Below are 12,205 nucleotides of genomic sequence, written 5' to 3'. Positions count from 1 at the left end.
CAGCAATTCAACAATATTTTACTTTTTAAAATAAATAAGATGAAAACTGTTTATAAAATTTATTTTGTAAAAACGCCTTAATTTTTCTTACAGGTAGATAAAAAAAAAAGCAAATTCACATGGTAAGGTGAAAGAGTAATTGCCAAATAATTTAATTTATACCTTTTACATGTAAAATTACCCTTTTTATCTTATGGCTTCATATATTATGTAATATTAAATGATTTTTGTATTTAATGTACAAATACAAAATAAGCCTTGAAAGATTGTTGGTGGCCGCCACGCTCTTCTGAAAACATGAATGTGCTACTGCAGGGGTAGGCAACCTATGGCACGTGTGCCGAAGGCGGCACGTGAGCTGATTTTCAGTGGCACTCACACTGCCACCGATCTAGGGGGCTCTGCATTTTAATTTAATTTAATTTTACATGAAGCTTCTTAAACATTTTAAAAACCTTATTTACTTTACATACAATAGTTTAGTTATAGATTATAGACTTATAGAAAGAGACCCTCTAAAAATGTTAAAATGTATCACTGGCACGCAAACCCTTAAATCAGAGTGACTAAATGAAGACTCGGCACCCCACTTCTGAAAGGTTGCCGAACCCTGTGCTACTGGCTACAAAAAGGTTGGGGGCCACTGCCCTAGCCCCTGTGTGTCTGTCTTGTAAGCTCAGGGCTGGAGCTGTCTACTGCTTTCTGTTTGTACAGGGCCTAGCGCAAAGGGGCTCTGTTCTTTGTCGCCCCCCAGGTACTATTGCAGTAAACAAAACTACAGAATGATTTCAGCCCCCTACCCTTGTCCAGCACTAAACTCTCAGACACCTAGTACAGGAACAGTCTGATCTCGAGGTTAGCCTGGACTAAGCCCCCCACCCCGGCATCCAAATAGCCCCAAACTTCGGGGCAAGTTCTGCTGCTGATTCAAACGCGTGGGGCTGCCCCAGCTGCCAGGGCCGGGGAGGCTGAAATCCCCAGGGAAGGAGCTGCCTGCAGCCGGGGCCGAGCAACGGGATCCGGCCGCCGAGAAACCATCCTCAGGGCAGGAGCTGGAGCGAGAAACTCCAGCGGTTTTGGGGGGCGCGTCCTGGGAGCGTTCCGGACCCGGGGCTGCTCAGCGCGCGGACTCTGGCCTCCCCCCGACATTCCTGCTCGGCTCCAGCTGGCGTTTGGGTGGAAATCTAGGAGCCCTCAGCAGGGATCTGCCTCCAATGCACCAATTCAGAGGCTAGCGCTGCTGCTGCTGCTCCTCCACACAACCTCCGCTGGCGGGGCGGCCCCTACCAGCACCCCCAGGACAAGGGGGGGCATGGCATGCCGCAAAGCGCCGGGGGAGAAGCGATGGGAGCTGGTGCGCTGGTGAGTGGGGGGCAGGCAGTGGGAGCGTGGGGAGGGCGGGTGCTCCCGAGGGGGGAATCCAAGTTTTTGCAGGAGATGCTGTTGAGGGGTCCCAGCTGCTGCCCTGGGGGTGGGAGGGTTCTTAAGGCTGGTGAAGGGGACTTAGGGGTCCCCCCCCATGGCTGCCCTGGGAGGGGAAATCCCAGCTGCTGCGGTGGTGGTGGGGCGGAGGGGGGCATCCCCGCTGCTGCTCTACTGGGGAGGGGTCGCTAGGGAGATCCACAGTTTAGGAGGAGCTCCTAGATGCTGGTGACTTTGTTAAATCCCAGCTGCTGCACTTGAGGGGGGAGGGGGGAGGCCTCAGCTTTTGCATTGGGAGAGATGCCCCAACTGCTGCCCTGGGAGTGTGGGGTGCCAGCTGCGGTGTTGGGGTTGGTGGTGCCCTGGCTATAGGGAGTGGGGAGTCCCAGAGGTGCAGCATCCCAGCGACTGCATTGGAGCTCTTTGCAGTGTGGGGTCTTCCAGCTCCTGCCGGGGTCCTGGCTAGTGGGGAGGTGTGTCCGCCGTCTGCTGCAGGGAGGTCCTGAGGAGACCCCCCTCATCTCTTGTAGGGGGGTCTGTCTCAGACGCTGCTACAGGGGAGGGTCTTTGAGGAGGAGCCCTGATGCTGGTGAGGGGGATGTATGGGATTGTCTCATCTCCGGCACCAGGGAGGGCAGAATCCCTGCTGCAGGAGAAGCGGATCTTCCTAGGGTAGATCCATCGTTGCAAAGGGTGGCCCCTCTGCTGTTGAAGGGGAGAGAAGGGGACTGGGAGGTCTTAGCCCCAACCCCTCCAGTAGGTTGGGATTTCCTATGTGTCTCTTGGGGTTGTGTGTGTCCTGGTTGCTGCAGTAAGAGGAGTCTCAGTATATGGGGCTATCCCAGGCATGGCTACTGCAAGGGCATCTTGGGGTATGTATCCCCATTGCTACTGCTACAGACCGGGGAAGCAGCAGGGCAGGCTGTCCTGATCTGGCCCCTCTTGCAGAGGGACTAGTGGAGGATTACAGCTTGGAACAGGCTTTCTCTGTGCTCGTTTTTATTTTAGTCGCTTATGATGCCAAAGCCCTCCGCCCTTGAGTGGGATGCTGCAGCGATGCTGAAATGCAAATGGAATGACTTTCTGGGTTACAACCCTGCAAAGCTTATGTAACAGCCAGAGACGGGTCCAGAGCAAACTCCTGGGTTTGAACACTGGCAACACTTGGGAAAGGTCAGAGCCAGATCCGAACAATGTGGCTCAGGATGCTGTTGGGGGCAGAACCCAAACTCTGCATCTGAACGTTGGGGGATGAGTCGCTCTGGGTTCCAACTTTGTGGCCCTGGCCCATCACGAGGGCAAACCTGAGGAGGAGGATTGTTCTGGGAAGAGAATTTACACTCTGCAGGCAAAACTTTCCCTCTGCAGTCTGTATTTTGCCTACCTAGCACTTGCATACTTGAAATGGCTATTTAGCCAATGCTCTGCAGCCTGCCAGAGAGATCTTTATTCCTTACAGTGTCTAAGTGCTAGGCCAATATTTTAATACTTGATGGCCTCATTTTCAGAGTTGCTAAACCCTCGCGGTGTTTTGCAGCCATGGTCCCCGTCCCAAAACAGTAGATAGTACAGTACGAGTACTAAAGCCTTTTGGGACGTTGTTGCAAAATGAGTAGGAAATGTAATGCATTAGCAGACAAACTAGCTTCTTTTGGAACTCGGATGCCTTCGTATTCACTAGTGAGTGAGCACACAAAAGTGAATATTCTGTGTGACAAAACCCAAAGATTTATTATTGTTTGTTAATATTTGAACTGTGGTAGTACCTGAGCCCTAGTCATGGACAGGACCCTACTGTGCTAGGCACTGTACAGGCAGACAATAAAAAGGCAGTCCCTGCCCAAAAGACCTTACAGTCTGTACCTCGCCTGTTGTTTTGCTAGCTACAAATCATGTCTCCTTTTGCCAATGCACCATGAAAACAAGCCCAGGTAATCCATGCTGTGATGACCTTCAGGAATGCAGAGAACATTCTGCAAGAGGTGCCAAAGCTGGCCACATTCTGATGCACCACAAATCTTCCTCAAAGGGATGCCTCGGGCAGTGTCTCAAACATGGCAGAGCCACGTCAAGCCGGCTTGGGTGAACTGCATGATTTTGACAGCCAGCAGCACGGTGACGTTCTCCGGACGGTGCATGGTTTGAATGCAGATGGAATCCAGCGATGCAAATGACGAACATGCTGACTCACCAGAGAGGTGCTGATGTGTAAATAGCTATCTCTGCAGCGAGCTGACTGGTGCTATGCCTGTGAATGTATTTTTGCCTGATGCTGAACAAGAACAAGGGGACTTTCAACTAAATTAAAAGATGGCAAGTTCAAAAACAACTCAGGGAAATACTTTTCCCCACAAGGTGTAATTGGACTGTGGCACTAATTACCACAGGAAGCCACCATGCAAAGATTCAAAAAAGGCATTGAACATTTGTATGGATAACAAGAATATCCAGAACATAATTGATGAGATTTAATATCCCTCCTAAATTGCTTGTTGTTATGCTCCAGGTTTTAGTCAATCTCTAACTATCAGACCTAATATGGGAGGCAGATTATCCCACATCTGCCTGTTGCAGGGTTTTTATGCCTCTGAAGCATCTAGCGCTGGCCATGGTTTGAGACAGAATATGTGACTAGATGGATCTCAGTTCTGATCCAGTCTGTGTTCCTAGTTTTATAGCATCTTTTTGGTGCTGGTTTCTTGCTCATCTTCTTGTGTTGCAGTTTAGAGGGTGTAAGGCCAAATCATGAGCCCACTGAACTCGACGGGAGTTTTATTGCAAACATTGGTGCCTGCGTTTGTCTGGACGTTCTGCTGAACTGAGGGCAGTCCAAAGTGGAGAAGTTCCACTCAACGTATCACATCTCCTGCAATGGAAACCTATTAGAATGTTCGGTCAAGTTAAAATTTCATTGACAGAATTATTGTTCAAGATTCTAAATCACACACATTATTTGTAGCCAGCGGAGCTACACTAGTGATGAGAGAAGAGAATTAGGCCCGTTTAGTGCTTTTACCTTTGCTCGTGAATCAGTCCATCCAACCCCTTCCTATTCTTTTCTGCTCCTCTCTGAATTCATATGGGTTTTGCGTGCAAACACAAGTGAAAGAGGATTGCAGCAGTGGCACTGCGCAGCGGCTAAAGATGAAGTAACACAAGCTGTATGCCTGGCCCAAAGAGTCTTGCATCATCTGTTGTCTTTGATTTTACCACCTGGCACTGTTAATGACTCTGATTAACTATTCACGGGCTTTGCTGGGGCTCAGAAAAAGCTGTGAGTGCGACAGGAAATCCCTCTTCTGGGAAAGAAACAATAAGCATGAGCCTGCAAATCTTGATTCGGGAGTAGTCCTTAGCCACAAGTCCACTCCCATTTCATTCTCCTCTCCTGAGCCCCCTAGCCCTGCTCAAGGGCCAGGCACAGTCACAAAACACAGCACTCCCAGAGGCATGAGCACATGTGAGGAGGATCCCACTGCACCAGCCAGCTGGCCAACTCTGGAGATGATGCATCACACACATTCCCCTTTTGCTTCCTGGGACTCTGCAGTGAGGTGGGAGGAAGGATGGTCCAGGAGTTAGGGCAAGGACTGAGGAGGCCTGGGTTCAAATCCTTGCTTCACTTCAGGGCTCCCCAGTAGCCTTGGGCAAGTCCCTTAGCCTGTCTGTTCCCCAATGCTGAAACAGGCGTAATAGTAATCCCCTGCCTCGCAGGAGTGTTGTGAGATGCTCAGAAGATACAGTACAAGTCTGATAGGTATCCTGGATAGACGGCACACTGATGGGGAGGATCTGCACCACCTCCCACTACGGGCAGGTGCCTGACTGCACGATCTCACTCCACATCAGCATTTTACTGTGTCTCCCCAGAGCTCTGGTTAATGATTATGTTGTTGATCAGCATTAGCATTCCAGCCTCTAACTGCATACTCCCAGGCATCGAGTTACTCACGCATGTGTGTTTGCAGAGCTGGGGCCTGAGCTTGTCCCTGAAGAGTGAACTTAGCCCATGTCAGCTGAGTGCTATGTACACGCTGCCTGTTGGGAGAGAGATGTGAGACATTAGCATTAGCTATGATTTCCACTCTTCCAAATGAATGTGGACCCCTCCAGCCCCCCCTCGACTCTACAGATGCTTTAATAATTACACTCGGTGATGAAATTTCATATTCAAATGAGGGCATATTAAGTGCCGCTGATTATCTGGAGCAAGCTAGACAGCAGATTTTTTTCCTAAAAGAAGGGAACAATTGTAATTACAGATATTTTGCCCAGGCATTAAAGAACATGCACAACTTTAATTGCAATAATAACCCGTGATTCATCACTCGAACATTATTAAAGAAGCTTCAACATCTGGCATCACATCCTGAATAACGTTTCAGGGACATTAGCCTGGCCTTGGAGACAATAAGACAACTGAGGACAGAGTTGATGCATGGGCTGGTCAGAGCAAAACATAAGGGAAATGGAAACTACCTGCTACAAATCAGTACAGCAGGGCCGGGGAGGAGTTGCTTCGCAAGTGGGGGATTTGTTTTTTGTGTCCCTTTTACTGAAGTGGCATCAAATGTGTAAGGCAGCACAGTGCTTCTGAGACTGGGAGTCAGGACTTCTGGGGTCTATTCACAGCTTTCCACTGACTTACTCTGTGACCTTGGGCAAATCACTTGGTTATGATTTTCAAAGCAATGAAGAGGATTTTGGCACATATCTTCCATCCGTTTTAATTTTAAAGGACGAGATGTATCTAAATCCCCTTGACTGCTTTGGAAATCTTACTCTTTGTGCCTCAGATTTTATATGTAAAACTGCTAAAAATAATTATTATAGGAGCTGTGTGAGCTGTAAAGGATGCTGAGATCCTTGTGTTAAACGGATCAGAAGTGCAAAGTTTATTATAAGTGAAGAGAGAACAGTTCAATAATGTTACCTGTTTGAGGTGGAAAAGGTGAACTCAGAGTATGGATAATATATATTCAGGCTTGGAATCAATTTTAGGTTTCCATAAACAAACCCAAATGTCTATTTTCCTAATCTAGGGCCCAGTCCTGCCTTCCTTGCATGCACACGTCTCCCATTCAGAAACCAGATTATACTCTCCGTTGCATAGATGTAAATTTGGAAGAAAGTGATGGACGAGATTCTCCACTGGTGCAAACTGGAATCAGTAGAACTCTGCTGATTTTAAACCAGGAAAGGATTTGGCCTAGGCCATCCATAGAGAAATTAATGGTGTTATTCCAGAGTTATACTGATGTAATGGACAGCAAAATCTGGCCCTTCCTTGGGAGTTTTGGGTGTGCCAGGGATGTAGGAGTGGGCCCCTCATCTGTGTCTTTGGAAGGAATGGGCCACTGATTGGCAGGTGAGACCAATTTGGCATTTATATTCTGTCCTGATCTAGACTTAGGTTAACATTTGTTAGGAAATTGGTGGCAAATGCCCTTGCTGAGCAGTTGCAAATCCAGCCCTGCATAGACTTGTGGAAAGATTCTAAAACGTGTTTTCGTTATACTGGGAAATGAAACAAGATCATGGAACTGTTTCTCAGATAAATGTAGACCCTGCAGCCAAACATGTGGTTTCTTTTCCAAGATGCAATTGGATAGAACCAAAGGGCCTGATTTTTTTTGATCCCATACACCTGGTTTAATGACTTCGGTGGAAATGGTCGTGATTTACATCCATGTAAGTGAGATCAGAATGAGGCACCAAATTTTTGGTGGATACTAATTCCTTGGGCACATGAGTTAACGTCTTATTAGAAAGCAGATGCTCTAGCGCTTTAGAAAGTGGGTAGAGGTTGCTTCTGATCTTCCTTACAAGGGTATAAACCAGGATTAACTCCTCTGAAGTCAATGGTGTTACATTGGTGTGTGACTCCTGTGATTTGATATTAGGATGAGTTTGGGACTCTTGGGTTTTATTCCTGGCTCTGTCCATGACCTGTGGAATTACTTTGGACAAGTCCCCTAACCTTTCTGTGCCCCAGAGGACTGATATAGCTATAATGAGCCAGATCCTCAGCTGCTGTAAATCGGTGGCGCTCCACTGAAGCTGAAAGAGTTCTGCTGATTTACGCCAGCTGAGGAGCTGGTAATGCTCAGCTGCTGGAAAACACCGAGGCTTAACTAACTGATGTTTGTAAAATGCTTTGAGATACATAGATGAAGGGCACTGGTGGAATGTAAAGATTGCAGCCAGTGATGGAGAATGGCTGAGTCAGTGTGTACTGTAGATATACACCTCTACCCTGATATAACGCGACCCGATATAACACAAATTCGGATATAACGCGGTAAAGCAGTGCTCCGGAGGAAGGAGGGGGCGGGGCTGCATACTCTGGCGGATCAAAGCAAGTTCGATATAATGTGGTTTCACCTATAACGCGGTAAGATTTTTTGGCTCCCAAGGACAGTGTTATATCGGGGTAGAGGTGTATATTTATCTTATGTGTCTTTGGTACATATTCTGACCATAAAATCTGTGCATATCTACAGGGGGATAAAAGAGTAAATCAATGGCAAGAATAGAGCTTACGTGTAGTCAAACACCAGGACACGCTCCTTTTTAAAGAGCCGTTTATACAGGGTGCTGGTGCAAAGAAATTCCTTTAAGCAGCATATGTCACTCCAAGCCATAGGGCTGTAGCCATAGCCAGGGCCGGCTCCAGGCAGCAGCGAAGGAAGGAGGTGCCGGGGCGGCAGTGCGTCCATTGTCGGGGCGGCACGTTCTGATCGGCGGTGGAGGTGGCACTTCGGCGGCAGCTCAATCGGCCTGCTCCAGATTGGCGGCAATTCGGCAGCGGGCACTTCACTCGCTGTCTTGCCCGTCGGCGGCACTTCAACGGCAGCTTGATCGGGTGGTGGTTCTTTTTTTTTTTTTTTCCCTGCCGCTCTAGGTGGCAAAAAAGCTGGAGCCAGCACTGGCTGTAGCCACTGTAAATGCTGATTTACATCAGCTAAGAATCTGGCCCATAGTGCCACTAAATTAGCTAGGACCTGTACAAACAGTCTGGACAGCAAAGAAACTAACTAGCCCGAATCCTGAGCTGCTCCAATTATTTTCATGGGGTTCAGGACGACTGTTATAAATCATTGATATTCAGAAATCACCCTGTCTGCTACAGCAAGGCTTTAGAGAGAGCAGATGATTTCGTCTGTAGCAACTGCCCTGAAATGGAAGTACACCAGAATCAGGCCCTTGGTGTTCAGCATTGAAACCAAACACTTTGGGGAGGGCTGAAGGGGGGACGGGACTGTAAACCACTGAAGGAGCTGCACCGTGTGAACAGCTAAGTTTGAAAATACAACTTTAAAATCATAACTCCCCGCCCCTGCCCATGCGTCGCACTGAAGAAATGACTGGGTGCATTATGTTTTTCTGCATCCTCTGAAGCATCGTGGACCTGCTGGAGGCAAGATACTAGTTCTGATGGACCAACTGTCTGATCGGCTATGGCAAATCCTACATTCCCTAGACTCAGAATGGCCTTAAAGTTCTCTGCTTCAAACAAACAGACCCTACATCAGGTTGTTCTGAAAGGGCAGTTTGAGAAGAGGAACTTTCTGGGCAGCAGGGATTCAGCTACGATCAAATGTCACTGTAAGGTTTTTAAGGTCACGCTTGACAAAGCCCTGGCTGGGATGATTTAGTTGGGGATTGGTCCTGCTTTGAGCAGGGGGTTGGACTAGATGACCTCCTGAGGTCCCTTCCAACCCTGAGATTCTATGTCTAGTGGATAGGACCCTGGACTAGGGCTCAGGGGAGCGCGATTCTTGGCTTTGACATGCTGTATGATCTTGGACTTGTCACTTCCCCGCTCTGTGCCTCTGGGTCCCCTCCCTCCCTTTGTCTGTCTGCTTAGATTGTCATCTGTAAGCTCTTTGGGTCAGGAACTGTCAATTGCCACATGTACAATGCCTAGCATGCGTTAGGAGCGTCTAGGAGGTATTAGACAAATAATAAATTATAATAACCCTGCACTAAAAAAAGCCTCCATGTGATCATTTGAATCTCAGATGGAGTCAGTGGGAGCTGCGGGTGTCCAGCACCTCTGAAAATCAGGCCCAAGATGTTTAAACTAGAAATGGAGGCATCCAAGATTGAGGGATGCTTCTGAAAATTTGATTTGTATTTAAGTCATGGATTTTTATTGCAGCCAGGGAGCACTGAGTGCCACTAGAGGGCGCTGGTAGTTCTTCATCCATAGGAGCTCATCCTAGCAGTTCCCTGAAAGACCCGTGATTTCAGGTGACTGTAGGATGCTATGGAAATGCAAACAACTTGCTCTGTCTTGTTTCAATTTTCCAGGTGGCGTACTGTGCCAGATAGAAGTATCTTTATTTACTATCAAACACTTTGCTCTTCTGCAGCGCTGGCCCACCCAGGATCCATCACTTCAGTATCCTTGGCAGAGAATTATGATTACCCCCATTACATACATGGGGAGAGTGAGGCACTCCATGGTTGACTGACTTGCCCGAGGTCTCAGAGTGAGTTTGTCACAGAGGGCCTGATTTCTGTTTACGGTAAAGCCTCCTTGCACCGGGGCGTATAAATTACATTTGCACTTACTTTAAGGCCTGCGCTGTCTAAAGGGGCCTTCCTCTAACTGAGAATCAGGTACAAAGCCATGAACAGAACCCAGAAATCCCAGCTCCACGGATAAATCCTGGCCCCTTTGAATTCAATGCCAAAACTCCCACTGATTTCAGTGGGATCGGGTTCTCACCCTAGCTCTGTAGTAGCCCATATATAGGGACAAGGTTCGCTTTCAGGCCTGGCTTCTGGCCGTGGCTCAGAATTTCACACTCTTACGGGGCGGCTATACTGCAGCAGCTGGCTGTGATTACAACTCGAGCTGATGCATCGTGAGCTAGCTTTAATCTTGCTAGGTTGGGTCTTGGAGCGGTGAAACCACAGCAGTGCAAGCTTTAGCGCAGTCTGCAGAAACCCGCCTGTAACCCCGGGGACTAGCCCGTGAGGAAACTCCGGCTTGGCCGTTCTGTGATGCAAGCTAGTGAGATTAAAGCTAGCTCGGGGTGTGTCGGTGCGGGCTATAATCACACCCCCGGACATATCTTTAGTCATGACTTTGGGGGTTGAGCCGCTGTTCCACCCCTTATCTATGGGGCTTTGGGCAATTTCTGTAACTTCCTGGTGCCTTACTCTCCCTCCCCCTGTAAAAGAGGGTCAGTAATGCCTGTCTGTCTCACAGGGGCGCCAGCAGGCTGAATTGCAGTTGTTCTGAGATCCAAGGCCCTGTGGCTATGCCAAATATTGGGCTTGTCTCTTCCACTGCTGAGCCGGGAGCTTGTTCCACTGATGGCACTTGGCAGAGAGAACACTCAGCACTCTCCTGGAGGTGCCTTCTTAGGCTGCCTAATGTGGTAGCCCGGCACAAACAGCACCGTCAGTGTGGCAAGATGCCCTTGCTGGTCCCCATTTATAAACAGACAAGGGCCACGCAAGGAGGATTCCACTGTAATTCCAGTGATTACATTTCTATTTGACCTTGCAACTCTCCGCCGTTTCCCTGAGCCAGCCGTTCTTTTGAGCGTGTGTCTCCCTCTCTCTTTGGCTCGACAGCTCTTCCCTAATAAATATTTCAGTTCCGTGTAATTCTCATTGTGTGTTATTTATAGGTACGTCAAGGAAGGCCGCTTTCGGATTGAGGAGAGAACACTGACGGCTTTCCAGTGGCTGTACTCCCCGTACCAGCATCATATTGTCAGCCGAGCTGATCTGGCATCACCAAGCAGGTAAGCAAACTGACAGACAGAAAACGTTCTTTCATAAGCACTCAAAAAGGAGCAGTTGCACCTGCGCCCGGGGGGAAAGGGCATTCGGTGAAATCTTTCTAATCTCTGGCCCTCCCGTAACGGGGTGTTATGAGCTGATCTCCCCAAGCCTGATGGAAGCTCTGAGGGTTCACGCTGCTGCTCCTTCAAGGAGAAGCAAAGTGCCCGCTAGCTGCCCCTCCTTTCGCCTTACCATAAGCAACCTGCCCCTGGTTGGCAAGGATCCTTCTGTAGCGGATGCAAAGGTTACACTGGAAATGGAGTTACATTGGAAATCAGCATCCCTGCTTCTCCTCATTGCACAGGATTTTGCCCAAAATGTTTTGTGGGTTACAGGTTGTAAGAAAAAAGCTGAACGCAATACAATAGCCACGCATAAAATGGTGCCAGGAGAGACCACGCTCGGGTCCTGATTCTCAGCCACACTCAAACCTCTTTACACTGCTCTGATAGTGTACAGGGGCCTCAGGTGAGTGTAAATGTAACTTACACCCACTTTAAAGGCTCCTTTGCGGTGCTGGAATGAGAACCAGGTCCTTGTTTTTTGTACACCAAGGCAAGCAATGATCAGTTAGCCCCAAGTAGCAGCGAACAGCACAGCTATGAAAACCCCTCACTGCTCACAGATGGCTGTTCTAACACCCGGGCCCAGGAGTCTTGCGCTCAGCAAACACGTTAGACGCTCATACGTTGTCGTTGTGGCCGATTTGGGTTAGAGGCCCAGCTGCTCAAATGACAGTTTGTCTGCTTGGGTTCCAGTTGCATTGCTGGACGTAGCAGCCAAGACAAATGGCCTTGAGATGGGAGGCCTGCGTGACTCAGAGTAATTGCTGCTGACGGAAGTAAAAATCCTTCATGGCATTGGGGATGTGCTATTTTTCATACTTGCTTTTGGGGGCTAGACAAGTTTTACAAGTTGGGATCCCGAATAATGAAGGAAAAGCAGATACAGATGTTGCTCACGGTAGCATAAATCA

The 12,205-nt window shown here is 48.5% G+C and overlaps 1 protein-coding gene across 4 annotated transcripts in view; it reads left to right on the top strand.

Annotated features, from left to right (window-relative positions):
- The window catches only part of RAP1GAP2 (RAP1 GTPase activating protein 2), a 294,972-nt gene that overhangs the window by 41,222 nt on the left and 241,545 nt on the right, over positions 1–12,205 (top strand). The window contains exons 1-2 of one of the 4 annotated variants that reach the window (XM_039508033.1): positions 11,088–11,189; positions 11,565–11,697. The exons of 1 other annotated variant lie outside the window; for it this stretch is intronic. The gene's annotated coding sequence lies outside the window, so the exon portion shown is untranslated. Of the gene's footprint in view, positions 1–11,077; positions 11,190–11,564; positions 11,698–12,205 lie in introns of those variants that run through there. 2 more of the 4 variants (XM_039508032.1, XM_039508036.1) reach the window with 2 other exon arrangements.

This window comes from Mauremys reevesii, linkage group 20 (assembly GCF_016161935.1).
Source record: "Mauremys reevesii isolate NIE-2019 linkage group 20, ASM1616193v1, whole genome shotgun sequence".
NCBI lineage: Eukaryota > Metazoa > Chordata > Testudines > Geoemydidae > Mauremys > Mauremys reevesii.
Note: the sequence above shows the minus strand (reverse complement) of the source record. Positions and strands in the feature narration are given on the sequence as shown.